Source organism: Ranitomeya variabilis, chromosome 4, assembly GCF_051348905.1.
Source record: "Ranitomeya variabilis isolate aRanVar5 chromosome 4, aRanVar5.hap1, whole genome shotgun sequence".
NCBI lineage: Eukaryota > Metazoa > Chordata > Amphibia > Anura > Dendrobatidae > Ranitomeya > Ranitomeya variabilis.
The window spans coordinates 690,181,015-690,198,093 of record NC_135235.1 but is presented as its reverse complement, the minus strand read 5'-3'; the positions used below and the strand labels follow the sequence as shown (position 1 = coordinate 690,198,093).

The 17,079-nt window shown below is 45.8% G+C and overlaps 1 protein-coding gene across 1 annotated transcript in view; it reads left to right on the top strand.

Moving 5' to 3' along the window:
- The first annotated feature begins 8,550 nt into the window (after positions 1–8,550).
- LOC143767668 (uncharacterized) overlaps positions 8,551–17,079 on the top strand; it is a 29,441-nt gene continuing 20,912 nt past the window's right edge. Inside the window, exon 1 of the mRNA XM_077256143.1 lies at positions 8,551–8,649. The gene's annotated coding sequence lies outside the window, so the exon portion shown is untranslated. The remainder of the gene's footprint in view (positions 8,650–17,079) is intronic.

Genomic DNA, 17,079 nt, shown 5'->3' with positions numbered 1-17,079 from the left:
TACAGAAAAACGGGGACACCAAGGTGGCAGAGCTGGCCCGATTATTGAGGGCGAACTCCGCCAAAGGCAAAAAAGCAACCCAATCATCCTGATCCGCAGACACAAAACACCTCAAATATGTCTCCAAGGTCTGATTAGTCCGCTCGGTCTGGCCATTAGTCTGAGGATGGAAAGCAGACGAAAAAGACAAATCTATGCCCATCCTAGCACAGAATGCCCGCCAAAATCTAGACACGAATTGGGTCCCTCTGTCAGAAACGATATTCTCAGGAATACCATGCAAACGAACAACATTTTGAAAAAACAGAGGAACCAACTCGGAAGAAGAAGGCAACTTAGGCAAGGGAACCAGATGGACCATCTTAGAGAAACGGTCACACACCACCCAGATGACAGACATCTTCTGAGAAACAGGCAGATCCGAAATAAAATCCATCGAGATGTGCGTCCAAGGCCTCTTCGGGATAGGCAAGGGCAACAACAATCCACTAGCCCGAGAACAACAAGGCTTGGCCCGAGCACAAACGTCACAAGACTGCACAAAGCCTCGCACATCTCGTGACAGGGAAGGCCACCAGAAGGACCTTGCCACCAAATCCCTGGTACCAAAGATTCCAGGATGACCTGCCAACGCAGAAGAATGAACCTCAGAGATGACTCTACTGGTCCAATCATCAGGAACAAACAGTCTACCAGGTGGGCAACGATCAGGTCTATCCGCCTGAAACTCCTGCAAGGCCCGCCGCAGGTCTGGAGAAACGGCAGACAATATCACTCCATCTTTAAGGATACCTGTGGGCTCAGAATTACCAGGGGAGTCAGGCTCAAAACTCCTAGAAAGGGCATCCGCCTTAACATTCTTAGAACCCGGTAGGTACGACACCACAAAATTAAACCGAGAGAAAAACAACGACCAGCGCGCCTGTCTAGGATTCAGGCGCCTGGCAGACTCAAGGTAAATTAAATTTTTGTGGTCAGTCAATACCACCACCTGATGTCTGGCCCCCTCAAGCCAGTGACGCCACTCCTCAAAAGCCCACTTCATGGCCAAAAGCTCCCGATTCCCAATATCATAATTCCGCTCGGCGGGCGAAAATTTACGGGAAAAAAAAGCACAAGGTCTCATCACGGAGCAGTCGGAACTTCTCTGCGACAACACCGCCCCAGCTCCGATTTCAGAAGCGTCGACCTCAACCTGAAAAGGAAGAGCAACATCAGGCTGACGCAACACTGGGGCGGAAGAAAAGCGGCGCTTGAGCTCCCGAAAGGCCTCCACAGCTTCAGGGGACCAATCAGCAACATCAGCACCCTTCTTAGTCAAATCAGTCAATGGTTTTACAACATCAGAAAAACCAGCAATAAATCGACGATAAAAGTTAGCAAAGCCCAAAAATTTCTGAAGACTCTTAAGAGAAGAGGGTTGCGTCCAATCACCAATAGCCTGAACCTTGACAGGATCCATCTCGATGGAAGAGGGGGAAAAAATGTATCCCAAGAAAGAAATCTTTTGAACCCCAAAAACACACTTAGAACCCTTCACACACAAGGAATTAGACCGCAAAACCTGAAAAACCCTCCTGACCTGCTGGACATGAGAGTCCCAGTCATCCGAAAAAATCAGAATATCATCCAGATACACAATCATAAATTTATCCAAATAATCGCGGAAAATGTCATGCATAAAGGACTGGAAGACTGAAGGGGCATTTGAAAGACCAAAAGGCATCACCAAATACTCAAAATGGCCCTCGGGCGTATTAAATGCGGTTTTCCACTCATCCCCCTGCTTGATTCGCACCAAATTATACGCCCCACGGAGATCAATCTTAGAGAACCACTTGGCCCCCTTTATACGAGCAAACAAATCAGTAAGCAGTGGTAACGGATATTGATATTTAACCGTGATTTTATTCAAAAGTCGATAATCAATACACGGCCTCAAAGAGCCGTCTTTCTTAGACACAAAGAAAAAACCGGCTCCTAAGGGAGATGACGAAGGACGAATATGTCCCTTTTCCAAGGACTCCTTTATATATTCTCGCATAGCAGCGTGTTCAGGCACAGACAGATTAAATAAACGACCCTTAGGGTATTTACTACCCGGAATCAAGTCTATGGCACAATCGCACTCCCGGTGCGGAGGTAGTGAACCAACCTTGGGTTCTTCAAAAACGTCACGAAAGTCAGACAAGAATTCAGGAATCTCAGAGGGAATAGATGATGAAATGGAAACCAAAGGTACGTCCCCATGAGTTCCTTTACATCCCCAGCTTAACACAGACATAGCTCTCCAGTCGAGGACTGGGTTATGAGATTGCAGCCATGGCAATCCCAGCACCAAAACATCATGTAGATTATACAGCACCAGAAAGCGAATAACCTCCTGGTGATCCGGATTAACACGCATAGTCACTTGTGTCCAGTATTGTGGTTTATTACTAGCCAATGGGGTGGAGTCAATCCCTTTCAGAGGTATCGGAGCCTCCAGTGGCTCCAAATCATACCCACAGCGTTTGGCAAAGGACCAATCCATAAGACTCAAAGCAGCGCCAGAGTCGACATAGGCGTCCGCGGTAATAGATGACAAAGAACAAATCAGGGTCACAGATAGAATATACTTAGACTGTAAAGTGCTAATTGAAACAGACTTGTCAGGCTTCTTAGTACGCTTAAAGCATGCTGATATAACATGAGTTGAATCACCACAATAGAAGCACAACCCATTTTTTCGTCTAAAATTCTGCCGCTCGCTTCTGGACAGAATTCTATCACATTGCATATTTTCTGGCGTTTTCTCAGTAGACACCGCCAAATGGTGCACAGGTTTGCGCTCCCGCAGACGCCTATCGATCTGAATAGCCATCGTCATGGACTCATTCAGACTCGCAGGCACAGGGAACCCCACCATAACATCCTTAATGGCATCAGAGAGACCTTCTCTGAAAATCGCCGCCAGGGCGCACTCATTCCACTGAGTAAGCACAGACCATTTGCGGAATTTTTGGCAGTATATTTCAGCTTCATCTTGCCCCTGAGACAAGGACATCAAGGCCTTTTCCGCCTGAAGCTCTAAATGAGGTTCCTCATAAAGCAACCCCAAGGCCAGAAAAAACGCATCCACATTGAGCAACGCAGGATCCCCTGGTGCCAATGCAAAAGCCCAGTCTTGAGGGTCGCCCCGGAGCAAGGAAATTACAATCCTGACCTGCTGTGCAGGGTCTCCGGCAGAGCGAGACTTCAGGGACAAAAACAATTTGCAATTATTTTTAAAATTTTGAAAGTGAGATCTATTCCCCGAGAAGAATTCAGGCAAAGGAATTCTAGGCTCAGACATAGGTGCATAAACAACAAAATCTTGCAAATTTTGTACCTTTGTGGCGAGATTATTCAAACCTGTAGCTACACTCTGAAGATCCATTTGAAACAGGTGAACACAGAGCCATTCAAGGATTAGAAGGAGAGAAAGAGAGGAAGGCTGCAGTATAGGCAGACTAGCAAGTGATTCAATTAAGAGCACACTCAGAACTAGAGGAAAAAAAAAAAAAAAAAAAATTGTAGCAGACTTCTTTTTTCTCTCCTTTCTCAGCCAGTAATTTAACCCTTTTTTTGGCCGGTCAAACTGTCATGATTCTCAATGGCGAGAGAACATAGCCCAGCATATATGAGAACTAGCTCTTGGAAGATGGAAACTATACTGACCATGAACTAAACCTGCCGCACAACTAGAAGTGGCCGGGTAGCATGCCTACGTTTTTTAACCCTAGATGCCCAGCGCCAGCCGGAGAACTACCTAATCCTAGCAGAGGAAAAGACAGTCCTGGCTCACCTCTAGATAAATTTTCCCAAAAGGCAGACAGAGGCCCCCACATATATTGGCGGTGATTTTAGATGAAATGACAAACGTAGTATGAAAATAGGTTTAGCAAAATCGAGGTCCGCTTTCTAGATAGCAGGAAGACAGAAAGGACACTTTCATGGTCAGCAGAAAACCCTATCAAAACACCATCCAGAAATTCCTTTAAGACTCTAGCATTAACTCATAACACCAGAGTGGCAATTTCCGATCACAAGAGCTTTCCAGACACAGTAACGAAACAGCAGCTGTGAACAGGAACAAAATGCAAAAACACACAAGGACAAAAGTCCAACTTAGCTGGGAGTTGTCTAGTAGCAGGAACAAGCACAGAAGGCTTCTGATTACATTGTTGACCGGCAAGAAACTGACAGAGGAGCGAGGTTATATAGCGACTCCCACATCCTGATAGGAGCAGGTGAACAGAGGGGATGATGCACACAAGTTCAATTCCACAAGTGGCCACCGGGGGAGCCCAGAATCCAATTTCACAACACTAAGACATTTGTAAGAGAAAACCATGTGCTTATTAGTAAAGGACTGGTACTGACCGATCATCATACTACATTAGGTGAGCGACAGGGGAAAGAGATGATAGACCGGTCAAGGTGGATATAAACCTAAACTTTATTATTAAACATAAAGGGAACAGGTGAGGGGGGAAAGGTAGACTGAAATTGTCACACAATGTACTATAGAAAATGGAGGCGCATAACCCCGGGTAGGTGGCAGTGGAATATATATAACTGATACCCTCCTATGTACAATGTCACTTTTGACAAAAGGTATAGACACAGGGCAAATCACCAACATTACAGATCCCTTAGCCAAAAGAGGTGCTGACCTCTATTGAGCATGCAAATATACAGGAATTATAGCAATCACAAAGCATCTTAAAAGTGATATTTATGAAGGAGATCTTTTACCTAAAGAGGGAGCAGTCCACAACACGGAGGGATGCACGTCCGCCCCGACGCGCGTTTCGGTCCTGCCTTCGTCAGGGGGCCTGCACATCCATCTTCATGCATAGTATTTATAGTCCCGCAGTCTCCGGTTGTAACCTGGAAGCGGTGACACATGGAGGCTGCGGCCCCAGTCAGGTGTGACGTGCTTGTCACCATGCCAACCACAATGCCAGCCGTCATTGGCATCACACAGTGGGAGCCAACAGGGGCGGATGTCAACCACCGCATAGAGATGCCGAGAGCTGTCAGGGGCTGAGCAGACAGGGCGCATACAGACAGGGAGCGCCGCAACGACCACAATATATGGTATAATGCTATATAATGATAGCAAGGACATCACAAAATACAATAGTGAGTATCTGCATATAATTAGTGGCCCATAAGGGAGCAAATACACAAATAAGAAGAATACCATACCTCCATCAGTATCAAACGAGGTATTGATTTAAAGGACACACAAAAGTCTAAAAGAGGGAGACAGCACTGCAGCAATACAAATAACAAACCCAAAGGTCATATCCAGACAAAAAGGAAAAATCCTATAAATATAGATACAATTCTCATTCTATATAACTCGTGCTGTGAACGCTGTGATCCACATCCACAGTACTGGTACCACCAAATAGGGTTGCTGTTGTATGAAAGGACACCGAGCAGAAGAAAAGTGCATGTGTGCATGATCCGTAAGCTGCTAGAATAAAAATCCATGTTACAATCATAAAAACAATAACAGCAGACATATAAAGTGACATTTACCATGTTTGTTTACAGATAGGCCGGCGATCACAGAAATGGGGCGTAACTAATATTCTCATTGAGCCCAGATGGACGAGTGTGTCAAGAGTCCAAATCCATCTGGATTCAAGTCTCCTAGAGATCCCACCACCACGGACATCGATCATATCGGTACCCCTGACCCAGAGAAGGCTGCCATCACAGTTATGGTAAAATGTAACATGGCGTGGGAGTGTTTAACGTGGATCCGTCCTCTTGGGCCGCTGCAGCAGTGATGCCGACTACATGCTCTCTAATGCGTATTGTGTTGTCAATACGACATATATCATAGTACAAGGACACACTGCGTAATAGATGACATTCGTGCTTGTCCATGTGATACACTTCCTGATTCCGTATTGTCGAGACCGACCGGAATCCGAAAATGTATCACAGTGGTCAACATCTGAGCATGCCACGCAGCGGCCACATTGGACGTACCCACACTGCCCCGCAAATGAATCAAGGAACGTAGTGGCTGATTCGCCCACGTAATGACTACGAACCAGATGGTTACATAGGTTCTTGGAACATCGTGCCGTGATGGCAGCCCTCTCAGGTAAGAATGGTGAAATAATGGGCTCTGCCTTTAGGATGGGCCGTAAACTATCAAGTGCGCTCCTCATAAGTGGGAATTGGGAGTGAAAACTAGTGACAAACTGAACAATGTCCTGGTCCTTCCTTACCTCAGATTTATATAGAAGGCTCTGTCTAGAAGAATGCTTTGCCCTATTATGAGCTTTTTTTATCATGCGGTTGCTATAGCCGCGTTCTACTAGCCGTCGTTTCAGGTCCTCCGCCTGTATTCTAAAATCAGCATCATGGATGGATTGAGTGATGTGCCCAGGGTGTGAGGAAGAGGCGTGCAGTGCCATGTTTGTGGAAGTAGGTTTGCGGAATATATATCGGTTTGTATCTCACCATTACTATCTCTATTTATTGTTACATCAAGGAATTCAATGGCATCGCCACCACTTTTGTATGTGATGAAGATGTTCCGGTCGTTGATATTCAAGAAGGACATGAACTCATGTAGCCCTGCCAGATCAGCAATATGTCATCAATGTACCGCGTCCAGGATAGGACGAGAAAGAGGCCTTCTGCCATCTGAACAATAAGGTGTGGTATAAGAACCTCACCTTCAGCCTCTTGTCCACATATACCACACAATTACATACCATCATTGGTAGAGCTAGAGAGAGTGGGACCATTACTAAGGAACTGGCTACGGCCCTGATGATTTCAGAACCTACCACTCCCACTCTCTATTTGTGGCCTAAGGCTGGTTTCACACTTGTGTTTTGATCTGCAGCGTTTAAAAAAAAAAACGCAGGTGGTGAAAAAACGCATGTAAACGCATGCAAACTCTGCGTTTTTTAGACGCATGCGTTTTTGCATGCTGTAAAAAAACGTGGCGTTTTGCCGCATTTACATGCGTTTTTCCTGCGTTTGCGTTTTTGAAACGCATGCTGAGAAGTGTTTGACAGCTGCCAATCATCAAAATCAACAAGAAAACCCACTATAAATAGACATAGCTAGGGTTAGGGTTAGGATCCCTAGGGTTAGGGGTAGGGTTAGGGCCTAACCCTAACCCTAGGGGTCCTAACCCTAACCCTACCCCTAGGGATCCTAACCCTACCCCTACCCCTAGGGATCCTAACCCTACCCCTAGCTATTTCTATTTATAGTGGGTTAGGGGTAGGGTTAGGATCCCTAGGGGTAGGGTTAGGGGTAGGGTTAGGATCCCTAGGGTTAGGGGTGGGGTTATGGGTAGGGTTAGGGTTTGGATCCCTAGGGTTAGGGGTGGGGTTAGGGGTAGGGTTAGGCTTTGGATCCCTTTATCACCTTGATGATGGGGGGGTGGCTTAGCAGTGTGTATTCTTGTTTTTTTCTATAAAAACGCATGCGTTTTTAACACAAACAAACACATGTGCTTAAAAACGCATGCATTTACATAGACAGCAATACGTTTTTTTGCAGCAAAAAAAACGCATGCGTTGTTTTGCGGCAAAAAAAGCCTCTAGAAATTACTACATGTTGCATTTCTGCAATCAAACGCAAGCAGAGAAAAAACGCATGTGTTGACAAATGCGGCAAAACGCATGCACAAAAAAACGCATGCGTTTTTAATGTTAAACATAGGAAAAAAACGCATGCCTTTTTTGGGGTAAAAACGCTGCAGATCAAAACGCAAGTGTGAAACCAGCTTAAGATTCACAAGGATGCGCAGACGCCCCCAAGGTAATGTGCCTCCATTTTTTAGAGTAGATTATGTGACAATTTCAGTCTACCTTTCCCCCTCACCTGTTCCCTTTATGTTTAATAATAACAATGTTCAGATCCAAGGAGCACTTTGTACGGCATCAATGGATGGAGCAGCGGAGATTCTCTTCTCACTGGGATCCCACTCCACTCGCTCCTCACACTCAACAAGTGTCTGCACTGCGGCCTATATACCCGCTCTGTGCGCAGGGTACACCCAGTACTTCTGTTATATGCAGTCTGCTTCGTACACCTCGTACACATACGGCTCCACTCCGTAAACATCGTACACACACGACTCTGCTCCGTACTCCTCGTACACATGCGGCTCCGCTCTGTACACATGACTCTGCTTCATACTCCTCGTACACATGCGGCTCCGCTCTGTACTCCTCATACACACGGGTCTCCGCTCTGTACACATGACTCTGCTTCATACTCCTCGTACACACGGCTCCACTCCGTACACCTCGTACACACACGGCTCTGCTCCGTACACCTCGTACACACACGGCTCTGCTCCATACACCACATACACACACGGCTCTGCTACATCCACACTGTAAACCCCTCCTGACCCCACACATAAACTTCCCCTCATCCAGCACCATGACAACCAGCACAGCAGAGTCCTGCATACACTGAGGCCCCTGATCATGTGACCCCTGACTCCTCCCCTCCTGTGACCTCATCACAGGTCCTGTTCGCACAGAGAGAGCAGCCATATAAGTGGAGTGCGGCTCTGCGGGTGGAGGTAGGTGCTGGAGGCTCCATTCTCTATGTGGAGTGCAGCAGGTAACGACCCCAATATCCACAGGTGTCCCTTCTAATTGGGGGAAACTATCACCTCTAATAATCCTCGGACAGTTCTGACAAACACGGAGAAGTGCCCCTTTATGGAGGTGACAAAGTCTGTTTAGTCACTTTAGCTCCATAGTATCAGCTCTAATCCAATGGTGAGAGCGATTTACCCTGAAGAGTCACAGATTGTGGGGTTGTTATAAAATGTTATATTTAGGGGGTTTGTGTTGTCTCCTTATAAGAATCACAATGGTTTTGTTCCTTTTCCGCTAATAGATACAAATGACCCAACTATGAAAGACGGGAACCATTGAAACAAGTATTACTCACTTAGTACAATGCCCATTTATTGGCCTCCACACTGTATAATGTTCCCACAGGATCCTCCACACAATATAATAGTACAAGAAACCCCACACAATCTGCTACCACCCAAACCACTAGGTAATAAATCCTCCCTTATCCCCATTCTTGATGCCTTACAGTGCCACCTTCTTGGTTCCCCCAGTACATCCATCCTCAATTTTATTTTATCTCTTGTTTCTTTCATGTAATACCTTATGTACTCGTGTATAAGCCGAGTTTTTCAGCACGTTTTTTTTTTTGTGTGCTGAACATGACCCCATCGGCTTATACACGAATCGTAGTCCCAGAAAGCCGGAGGGGGAGTGGAGGTCAGCGGGTCACAGAGGCAGGAGCCGGTGGCTGTGGCTAAAGCCTGAGCCGCTGCTGTAGTAGCTCACAGTGCCAGCCGCAGCCGCCGGTTTCCAGCCATACATCGTACTCGCCTACCGGCGTGCCCTTGGTGCTGGCACTGCATCTCGTTCTGGCCGCCTAAACCTGGAGCTCTTCCTGCCGAGTGATCACGTGGGACCGCTCATTAAGGTAATGAATATGCATGACTTTCCACTCCCATAGGTGTAGGCGCATATTCATTACCTAATGAGCAGGGCCACGTGATCGCTCAGTACTGGAAGAGCTCCAGGCTCCGGTGGCCAGAACGATGCAGGTTGCGCAGGTAGGTGAGAGGGATGTGTGTGATCTTCTTAATAAAAAAAAAAAGCAAAAAACCATGATCGGGATGAGGGGACAATGTATACCTGGCTTATACTCGAGTCAATAAGCTTATCCAGTTGTTCGTGTCAAAAGTAGGTGCCTCAGCTTATACTCAAGTATATATGTTATATGGAATCCAAAGCAAAAATGCTAAAAAAACAAAACAAAACAAAAAAAAACCTATCCAGAAAAAACACTGAACATGGAGACATTAGCATTAGATAACTGCTGTCTTGTTGTTCTTACAAACTAAATATATATATATATATATATATATATATATATATATATATATATATATATATATATATATATATATATATATATATATATATATATATATATATATATATATATATATACAGTGCCTACAAGTAGTATTCAACCCCCTGCAGACTTAGCGGGTTTAATAAGATGCAAATAAGTTAGAGCCTTCAAACAAGAGCAGGATTTATTAACAGATGCATAAATCTTACAAACCAAAAAGTTTTGTTGCTCAGTTAAATTTTTATAAATTTTAAACATAAAGGTGTGGGTCAATTATTATTCAACCCCTAGGTTTAATATTTTGTGGAATAACCTTTGTTTGCAATTACAGCTAATAATCGTCTTTTATAAGACCTGATCAGGCCGGCACAGGTCTCTGGAGTTATCTTGGCCCACTCCTCCATGCAGATCTTCTCCAAGTTATCTAGGTTCTTTGGGTGTCTCTTGTGGACTTTAATCTTGAGCTCCTTCCACAAGTTTTCAATTGGGTTAAGGTCAGGAGACTGACTAGGCCACTGCAACACCTTGATTTTTTGCCTCTTGAACCAGGCCTTGGTTTTCTTGGCTGTGTGCTTTGGGTCGTTGTCTTGTTGGAAGATGAAATGACGACCCATCTTAAAATCCTTGATGGAGGAGCGGAGGTTCTTGGCCAAAATCTCCAGGTAGGCCGAGCTATCCATCTTCCCATGGATGCGGACCAGATGGCCAGGCCCCTTGGCTGAGAAACAGCCCCACAGCATGATGCTGCCACCACCATGCTTGACTGTAGGGATGGTATTCTTGGGGTCGTATGCAGTGCCATCCAGTCTCCAAACGTCACGTGTGTGGTTGGCACCAAAGATCTCGATCTTGGTCTCATCAGACCAGAGAACCTTGAACCAGTCAGTCTCAGAGTCCTCCAAGTGATCATGAGCAAACTGTAGATGAGCCTTGACATGACGCTTTGAAAGTAAAGGTACCTTACGGGCTCGTCTGGAACGGAGACCATTGCGGTGGAGTACGTTACTTATGGTATTGACATTGACTGAAACCAATGTCCCCACTGCCATGAGATCTTCCCGGAGCTCCTTCCTTGTTGTCCTTGGGTTAGCCTTGACTCTTCGGACAAGCCTGGCCTCGGCACGGGAGGAAACTTTCAAAGGCTGTCCAGGCCGTGGAAGGCTAACAGTAGTTCCATAAGCCTTCCACTTCCGGATGATGCTCCCAACAGTGGAGACAGGTAGGCCCAACTCCTTGGAAAGGATTTGTACCCCTTGCCAGCCTTGTAACCCTCCACGATCTTGTCTCTGATGGCCTTGGAATGCTCCTTTGTCTTTCCCATGTTGACCATGTATGAGTGGTGTTCACAAGTTTGGAGAGCTCTTAAATAGTCAGAAAAGGCTGGAAAAAGAGATAATTAATCCAAACATGTGAAGCTCATTGTTCTTTGTGCCTGAACTACTTCTTAATACTTTAGGGGAACCAAACAGAATTCTGGTGGGTGGAGGGGTTGAATAATAAATGACCCTCTGAAAAAACTTTTCACAATTTAAAAAACAAAACAAAACAAAGAAATAACATTCTTTTTTGCTGCAGTGCATTTCACACTTCCAGGCTGATCTACAGTCCAAATGTCACAATGCCAAGTTAATTCCAAATGTGTAAACCTGCTAAATCTGCAGGGGGTTGAATACTACTTGTAGGCACTGTATATATATTTGTCTAAGGGGTACTTCCTTCCGTCTGTCTGTCTGTAACGGAAATCCCGCGTCGCTGACTGGTCCTGGCCGCGACCAATCAGCAACGGGCACAGTCCAGCCGAGAATTAGTCCCTCCCTACTTCCGTACAGTCAGTGCCCAGCGCCTACTCAATACTCCCCTCCAGTTAGCGCTCACACAGGGTTAATGGCAGCGTTAACGGACCGCGTTATGCCGCGGGTAACGCACTCCGTTAACGCTGCTATTAAGCCTGTGTGACCAACTTTTTACTGTTGATGCTGCCTATGCAGCATCAATAATAAAAAGATCTAATGTTAAAAATAATAAAAAAACAAAAAACTTGCTATTCTCGCCTTCCGTCATCCGCCAATGCGCACGGCTGCCGCCAGCTTCCGTTCCCAGAGATGCATTGTGAAATTACCCAGAAGACTTAGCGGTCTCGCGAGACTGCTAAGTCATCTCGGTAATTTCGCAATGCATCTCTGGGAACGGAAGCTGGCCGCAGCAGCGCGCGCATCGGGACAGCTTCGCTGGACGCCGAAGGGTGAGTATATAACTATTTTTTTATTTTCATTATTTTTTTTAACATGGATATGGTGCCCACACTGCTATGTACCGCGTGGGCTGTGTCATGTACCGCGTGGGCTGTGTCATGTACCGCGTGGGCTGTGTCATGTACCGCGTGGCTGCTATATACATACATACATACATACAGTCATGGCCAAAAGTATTCACACCCCTGCAATTCTGTCAGATAATACTCAGTTTCTTCCTGAAAATGATTGCAAACACAAATTCTTTGTTATTATTATCTTCATTTAATTTGTCTTAAATGAAAAAAACACAAAAAGAATTGTCCCAAAGCCAAATTGGATATAATTCCACACCAAACATAAAAAAGGGGGTGGACAAAAGTATTAGCACTGCTAGAAAAATCATGTGATGCTTCTCTAATTTGTGTAATTAACAGCACCTGTAACTTACCTGTGGCACCTAACAGGTGTTGGCAATAACTAAATCACACTTGCAGCCAGTTGACATGGATTAAAGTTGACTCAACCTCTGTCCTGTGTACTTGTGTGTACCACATTGAGCATGGAGAAAAGAAAGAAGACCAAAGAACTGTCTGAGGACTTGAGAAACCAAATTGTGAGGAGGCATGAGCAATCTCAAGGCAAGTCCATCTCCAAAGACCTCAATGTTCCTGTGTCTACCCTGCGCAGGGTCATCAAGAAGTTTAAAGCCCGTGGCACTGTGGCTAACCTCCTTAGATGTGGACGGAAAATAAAAATTGACAAGAGATTTCAATGCAAGATTGTGCGGATGTTGGATAAAGAACCTCGACTAACATCCAAACAAGTTCAATCTGCCCTGCAGTCCGAGGGTACAACAGTGTCAACCCTTACTATCCGTCGGCATCTGAATGAAAAGGGACTGTATGGTAGGAAACCCAGGAAGACCCCACTTCTTACCCCGAGACATAAAAAAGCCAGGCTGGAGTTAGCCAAAACTTACCTGAAAAAGCCTAAAACGTTTTGGAAGAATGTTCTCTGGTCAGATGAGACAAAAGCAGAGCTTTTTGGGCAAAGGCATCAACATAGAGTTTACAGGAGAAAAAAAAGAGGCATTCAAAGAAAAGAACAAGGTCCCTACAGTCAAACATGGCGGAGGTTCCCTAATGTTTTGGGGTTGCTTTGCTGCCTCTGGCACTGGACTGCTTGACCGTGTGCATGGCATTATGAAGTCTGAAGACTACCAACAAATTTTGCAGCATAATGTAGGGCCCAGTTTGAGAAAGCTGGGTCTCCCTCAGAGGTCATGGGTCTTCCAGCAGGACAATGACCCAAAACACACTTCAAAAAGCACTAGAAAATGGTTTGAGAGAAAGCACTGGAGACTTCTAAGGTGGCCAGCAATGAGTCCAGACCTGAATTCCATAGAACACCTGTGGAGAGATCTAAACATGGCAGTTTGGAGAAGGCACCCTTCAAATATCAGGGACCTGGAGCAGTTTGCCAGAGAAGAATGGTCTAAAATTCCAGCAGAGCATTGTAAGAAACTCATTGATGGTTAGCGGAAGCGGTTGGTCGCAGTTATTTTGGCTAAAGGTTGTGCAACCAAGTAATAGGCTTCTGTGTGTGAATCAGACCTGAGATCTAACGTGATAGAAGATTACAGTGCGGGGAATACGGGAAACCTTCATATAGACGGCCGGTGGTGATGGAGTCAGTGACGGACTCTGGCCAAATCTGTTTCTAGAGCCGTAGTAGAAGATGAAAATGTCGTCCTCATCATGACGTAGTTATTTCTCCTGTCACGTGTAATGAATATCTCCTGCAGTATTGCTAATGCCGATTCCAGTGTCGGTAAATGAGATGAGAATTAGCGTTATGGAAGATGAGTTTATGAGAAACGTATTCAGCTGCCGACTCCGAGGAAGAGACTGCTTGTTGTCTGTGGCCTAAAATATCTTATTTAGTTTTATTAGTAGACTAGCTGAAGAGCCCGGCGTTGCCTGCAGGGTCGGCGTTTGGCACAAGCAGACCAGGCAGACGCCTGGGGCCCCCACCTACAAGGGGGCCCCCTGCATCTCCAACCCCTGTATGAAGTGCCCAGAGGGTTTTCAGCAGTGAATAATGCTGTGCATTGCTCTGTAGTCACAGAACGTGTCTCCCAAACCCACCTTGAGACCCCCTCAGTGCTGTGATTTACTCATGTGGTCCTGGAGCTCTGTGCTGTTTGCTGTAGGATCAGGTTTCACAGTCACATACAGCAGGGATCAGCATGGGCTCTGACCAGTCACTAAATCATTGCTTGTAAGGCTACTTTCACACTAGCGTCGTGCACTGCACGTCGCTATGCGTCGTTTTGTAGAAAAAACGCATCCTGCAAAAGTGCTTGCAGGATGCGTTTTTTCTCCATAGACTTGCATTAGCGACGCAGTGCGACGCATTGACACACGTCGCAACCATCGTGCGACTGTTGCGTCGGACCGTCACCACCAAAAAACGTTGCATGTAACGTTTTTTGGTGCGTCGTGTCCGCCATTTCCGACCGCGCATGCGCGGAACTCCGCCCCCTCCTCCCCGCAACTCACAATGGGGCAGCGGATGCGTTGAAACACAGCATCCGCTGCCCCCGTTGTGCGGCGCTTTCACTGCTTGCGTCGGTATGTCGCAATGACGCAATTCGTCGTGCGTCGCTAGTGTGAAAGTAGCCTAATCTGACAGGGCGACCTCCTGTCACTACTGTCTGGATGACACAAGACAGGAATATTGTCTGCTGAATCAGGGTATTTATTATATAGAAATAAATAAATTCCCACGTGAAATGATAAGGGTAAACCATACACATATAGTACAGGTGTGCATAGGAATCAGCATTTTTTTGGTGCTTTTTTTTTTTTTTTTTGCAGCCAAAACATGTTCTCTTGGCAGTAAAAACACTGCTTTCAAAGTACTCATTTTTTAGGGTATGTGCAGAGGATCCGGAAATGGCAGCCCCTTGGATGCAGTGGACATGTGCTGGGTCCAAAGTGCTGCCATGTTTTGCACACAGGTGATTCCGTGTGTGTTCATTGATCTGGGCGTTATCACCGCGTCCTATACATTGTACGGGAGAGATTTCTCCTGTGGAGACTTGCGTCTACGCCATATAAATTGACATGCTGCAGCCTGGACAGACGCGCCCCATGTCCGTCTCTGCGGGTGAGGTGCGGGTGTCGGTGCGCGCATAGTAGAGATGGGGTTTCTTGAAATTCTATCCACTATACTGTAACATGTGGCCGCTGCGGGTTGGAAGCTGCACAAGTACACAGCAGCTGACCCGCAGCGTTTACTGATTGTGGACACACACCCTTAGGCTAGGGTCACATTATGTTAGGGCAATCCGTTTAGCGCTAAGCGCTAGCGGATTGCGCTAACGCAATGTCTTTTTCTGGGTCACGTTAAACGTCCCCGCTAGCGCAGATCCCCGATCTGCGAGAGCGGGGATCGGACCTCGGGTGCATCGCGGATACTGCAAGCAGTGTCCGAGGCGCGCTACAAAAGACCGGCACATCGCTAGCGCGTGCCGAAAATGACATGCGCTAGCAATGCGCTTTAACATTGCGGGCAATGGGAGCGCTAACGGACGCGTTGCACGGCGTTAATTTCCCCGTGCAACGCTGTCCGTTAGCGCTCAGCCATAAACGCAATGTGACCCTAGCCTTAGAGCTTTTGCTGTTTTTTACAGTTTGCATTTTGTCTACAGTACATGTTTAATAAAGTTAGTGTTATTCACAAAAAAATGCAGCGAAAAACAACGTTGCAACATTTGTAGCATTTTTTTAAACTTTTTCATTGCTTTCTACGGGTGAAAAATATTGCTGAAAGTGACATGCTGCAGATTTAAAAAACGCTGCCGTTGTGAAAATCAGTCAGGGGAAAATAAAAGGGTGTGCAGGAGATTTCTGAAAATCTCAGTTTTTTGCTTGTGCTGTAAAATGCTATAAACTTCTTATTTGCAGAAGAAAAAGCTGCAAAAATTCTGCATATGAACATAGCGAAAAGCTGCTTTTCAAAGTGCCAGCAAAACATAGGAGATTTCCGAAATCTCCTGCAGGCGCTTGTTTTTTTTTCTGACTGGATTTCAGAACTGTAGCGCTTTATAAATCTGTAGTGTGTCACTTCTTTCAGTGCGTTTTCACCCGTAGAAAGCAATGAAAGAATAAAAAAAGCTGCAGATATTGCAACAGCATTTTTCACTGCAATTTTTAAGTGGTTTTGGCGAATTAAACTATTAGGTCTCGTTCACATGTTCAGTATTTCACATCAGTATTTGTAATGCAGAAACAGCAGTGGAACAATGAGGTTATGTGCACACGTTGCGGAATCTGCCGTGGATTTTTCCACGCAGATTCCTAAAAATCTGCAGGTAAAACACAGGGCGGATTTACGGCGGAATTACCACGTTTTTTGTGCGGTTTTCAACTGCGTTTTTACACCTGCGGATTCCTATTATGGAGCAGGTGTAAAACGCTGCGGAATCTGCACAAAGAATTGACATGCTGCAGAAAATACAACGCAGCGTTTCTACGTGGTATTTTCCGCAGCATGTGTATGGCGGATTTTGTTTTCCATACGTTTACATGGTGCTGTACAACGCATGGAAAACTGCTGCAGATCCACAGCAAAATCCACAGCGTATGCTCATAGCCTGAGAAACCCGTTACCACTTCGGTATTTATCACCCTCCTGGTTTTGGCTTAGGGTACTGTCACACAGTGCAATTTTGATCGCTACGACGGTACGATTCGTGACGTTCTAGCGATATCCATACGATATCGCAGTGTCTGACACGCAGCAGCGATCAGGGACCCTGCTGAGAATCGTACGTCGTAGCAGATCGTATGGAACTTTCTTT